Source organism: Lactuca serriola, chromosome 3 (assembly GCF_051521515.1).
Source record: "Lactuca serriola cultivar US96UC23 chromosome 3, Lser_US96UC23_V15, whole genome shotgun sequence".
NCBI classification, from domain to species: Eukaryota; Viridiplantae; Streptophyta; class Magnoliopsida; order Asterales; family Asteraceae; genus Lactuca; species Lactuca serriola.
In genome coordinates, this window is record NC_136410.1 from 243902828 (window position 1) to 243907382 (window position 4555).

Here is a 4555-nt window from a genome sequence, read left to right on the forward strand (position 1 = left end):
CTTCATATGGCGGCCACTCCTTCTTCGGTTTCCTCCAGTCCTCATCAAACTTATCCCCACTAGAGTAGCACACTTGAGCTTTTCTGTTCCCAAACTCATCTACATTGCAGTCCTTGGTCAAGTGTGGACCACTGCATCTCTCGCAACCCACTCTTATGGCATGTATCAACTGGTCCATTTGTGTTATCTTGCGATCCATATTATTCAGCATGGCCATGACAGCTGCTATTACTTCAGTTTGGGCCCCTCCACCGCCTTTGATTCCATCTTGCCTCGGGTTGTGGTATTCGCGAGAGTGCTTCGCGAATTCTTCAATTAGCTCCTTGACCTCCCCTGTATTTTTCTTTGTCAACGGTCCTTGAGAATCAAGGAGTTGTCTTGTCATCACGTTGACCCCATCATAAAAGCTTGACATCTCTTGCTGCACATTTAGGTCATGTTGAGGGCAATTTCTGAGCAAGCCCTTGTACCGCTCCCATGCTTCGTATAGTGACTCCCCCGACTGTTGCTCAAAGTTGGCTATTGCCTTCTTGAGTTTGGCTATCTTGGATGGCGGGCAAAATTGGTCCAGGAATTTCTCACGCATTTGAGCCCAAGTGGTGATTGTACCCGGTGGGAGTGCCTTTAACCACTCCTTAGCAGCTCCTTTGAAAGTGATGGGAAGCATCCTAAGCAAGACTGTGTTTCTATTGACATTTGGGACATTGAAGTAATCCGCAATGTCGTTGACTTCATCTAGATGCTTAAAAGCATCCTCATGATCTTTCCCGAAAAATGGGATGTCCTTCAGTGCAGTCAATATGTGTCCCTTCAGCTCGAATATGGCAGTGGCAGGTATTGCGGGTTGGACTAAACCGGGACCCACATCTTCTCGGATCCGCTTCTTGTAAGCTCCCATGGACATTTCTTCAATCGATGCCATCTCGTTCCTTGGCTCGTTCTCGGGTTCGCTCGTGTGTTCTTCAAATTCCGGCTCGGTATCGCTTTCGGACTCGGTTTGGATGGGTGTATGATCCAAATGCTCAAGATTGCTCTTGTGCCTCGCTGATGAACTTGACTCTCCTGTCCTCTTTCCCGACTTCCTAGAAAAAGCTGACTTCAATTCTTGTAAGGGCATCTTTTTCTTGTGAAGTGCAGACTCGGGATCTTCCAGTGGTGGCACCAAGTGTGTGTTTGAGCTTCTGGTCATGAACTCCTGCAACTTGCTAAACTAAAAACGTAAAACTGAACTAAAATAAGAAAAACTAACTTCAAACTATAAATTTAGTTTTTTAACTGTCCACGTCGTGGCAGGTATATGGCCACGTCGTGGACTCTGTGATTGACAGAAAAATTTTATTTTGCTGAAAAATTAACTTTTTGTGGTTTTTTACTCCACAAGAAGGATCGATTAATTTAATGCAAATAAATAAGCTAAAAACTAAGTCGTTCCCCGGCAACGGCGCCAAAAACTTGATGTGCACAAAAGTACTCACTAATTTTAATACTTATAACCTAACAAACTTAACTAACTATGCACTTATAGGCAGTGTACCTAGTCAGATTATAGTATAGCTTGAGTAAGTCGGGTGTCGATCACAGGGAACGGTGTTCTAATTAATTTATTTACTATTAAATTAACCTAATTTATTAACAAGTTTAAAAGGGGTTTTATCTGGTTTTACAAGATCAGATGAAATTAAATTAAATTCAATAAATAAAAACACACTCTTTGTTTAGTTTGAATCCACTTCTCCCTTATGGCTAGCTAATGATTACGGATTATTAAGTTGGTTTTTAGTTGTATTAGTTTAGTTCTAACTTACCAATAATTAACTAATTCATGTCAAACCATGTATGTTCACACATAATTAAACACAGAACTAATTATGAATGTAAATATGATATGTAAGATTTGTTGTATAAACGCAATTATGATCACAATACACGTTCTCTAGCGCAACTAAGCTTTATTTGTTCTAATTACTAACTAAGATTGGTCAATCCTAGCTCTAACAATTCAATGTTCACTAAATCATTAGGTAAACATGTTCATGCAGTTTAATGGTCACTAAGCTACACAGAACATGCAATCAAGCAATTAGAAAAACAAATAATAACATGCTAGGTTATACATGTCAAACACAAGCAATTTTTACCAACTAAACTTAATCCATAAACATATAATTATTCATAAGTTTAAAGCTTCATCTAGCTAAACAAGAGTAGCTAGATTCAGCTGCTCATCATAGCAACTAAACCAACATAGCTAAAAATAATGAAAGACATGTTCTTATTTAACTAAAATATAAACCTCTATTCTTTTTGGTGTTGAGAACCTTCTTCCAGAACCCTTCTTTCGCCCTGAATCGTCTCCTGGAACTCTTTCCTTCTGCCAAAAGCTTGTCCCTTTTGTAATAATCAGGAGAACTTATATAATCTTAAAAAACCCGCACCACGTCGTGGCCAGAGGAGTGCCACGTCGTGGGCTTCAAGTAATCCGTATCCTCCAAGGAAATCCTCCGCGTAGCGATGTCTATCTTTTGGAAACCCCATGCCACGTCGTGGGCTTCATCGCCACGTCGTGAATTAAGTATTTATCGTGAATTTATTCTTTTCTTGTCTTTCAAGCCTCCCATGTTCCACATTTAGTCACTTTTGGTCCCTCTCTTCGAAAATCCTTTATATTGACTGAAAATAACAATTTTAAGTTATAAGTATCATTATTCTAAACATATTATCAATTTATTAATAAAAATGTATTTAAATATTGCCTAAAAATAAGTATAAATATGGCAATATCACCAACCATGATTGCAAACATGGTTGGGGGGGGGGGGGGGGGAGGTTGGGACTTATAAACAACAAGGCTGTTGGGGGATGCTTTTGCACCCATGAAAGGTCTCATGCATCATAAGAGCTTATTTTATGTCCTTTTGAGCTCAAAGTCCCATGCATGCATGTAAAGTTTGTAACTTTACGTGCTAGAACAATTGAGGGAGCTTAGATCTACCTTTTGGTCAATAGTTGTGCGTTGGAAATCGAGAAATGAGACTTGGACTTTCCCGACTCGACGAGTCATTCTTGGGACTCGACGAGTCCGAGGCAAAACTCCCCTTTTCTGTTAAGGTTTGAAGGAACCCAGTGGAGCTCTAGAAGGCTTTTTTGAGGGTCCAAGGGAGTGACCCAACGCTTCGGACATAGCCTTAGACCTGGAATTCATGGGGCTCGATGAGTGCTAGAACAGACTCAGTGAGTCCAAGGCAATCTCCTTAAGATTGATGATGAACTCGACGAGTTGTTCATACAACTCGGCGAGTTGAGGTCAAGACTTGTTCATCAGATGAAGGTGAACTTGACGAGTTGTTCATACAACTCGGCGAGTCGGATGAAGGATCATTCGACGTTCTTATAGAAGAGGAACTCGTCGAGTCATCGCCAAACTCGACGAGTCGAGTCACGGATGAGGACATGTAAAGGGATAGGGACTCGATGAGTTGACAGCCCAACTCGGCGAGTCGGGTCAACTTGAAGTTGACTTTGACTTGGACTTGATAGGGGTAAAATAGTCATTTTACCCTAAGAGTAGATTCCAGTTTCTGATTAAGTGTTTGTGGGGATTGTAGCCGGAAGATTTTCGAAGCAGCAGCAGACAGGGACTTCCCACATGGATTATCAGCAGCTACTTGTTCGAGGTGAGTTACCTTCCAGTAGCGGTGGGTCTACGGCCACAATGCAGGCCCATCAGTAGGAGTTGCGTGATTAGATGATTGTCTCCGTGATATTCATCTAGGTTGCTATTACCTGATATGTTTATGTGTTAGTATGATATGATGCTATGTGCTAGCGACAGTAGGGGCGATAGTCCCCAGTTTATCGGTCGGTAGGGCCAAAGGGGGTAGTCATACCCAGTCATGCTAGATAGAATACGATTATGTGTTACATGTTATGTGGTAGTAGTAGAGGGGTGAAATAGTCCCCAGTATCCGGTCGAGAGGACCGAAGGGGAGGCCTGCACCCAAATATGCTAGGCAATATCCGGTCAAGAGGACCGAAAGGGAGGCCAGCACCCAGATATGCTAGGCAGTATCCGGTCGAGAGGACCGAAGGGGTAGGTCGGGCACCCAGATATGCCTGACAATATATGTATGTTATGTGATTATATGGTATGTGGTATTGTGGGGGAACTCACTAAGATTCGTGCTTATAGTTTTCAGTTTTGTTTAAGGTACCTCTTCAACAAAGGAGAAGGAGCCGACGCGGTAGCTGCACATCATACACACACCTCATATTCCGCATTATGAGTTTTCCTTGGGATTGTACTATGATATTATCACTATTTTATGATTGGGATTTTCGGACATTATATACAGTTTTATGAGATGTTCTGATTTGACAATGTTTTCCTACGAATGTTTTAATTAAAGTAACTTATAAAAATGTAATTTTTGGACGTGAAAATTTGGTCGTTACAAGTTGGTATCCGAGCCCTGGTTTGAGGGATTCGCACACACCCTCGGGGGTGTCTGGACTCAAATCGAGGGATTAAAAGCTCTTACATAGAAAATAGTTTTCT

General features: G+C 41.5%; 1 non-coding gene across 1 annotated transcript; it reads left to right on the forward strand.

The window, feature by feature from the left end:
- The first annotated feature begins 431 nt into the window (after positions 1-431).
- Positions 432-538, forward strand: LOC145096595 (small nucleolar RNA R71). Its single transcript, XR_013703972.1, has one exon. It is a non-coding gene; the product is annotated as a small nucleolar RNA R71 (small nucleolar RNA).
- Positions 539-4555: the final 4017 nt, after the last annotated feature.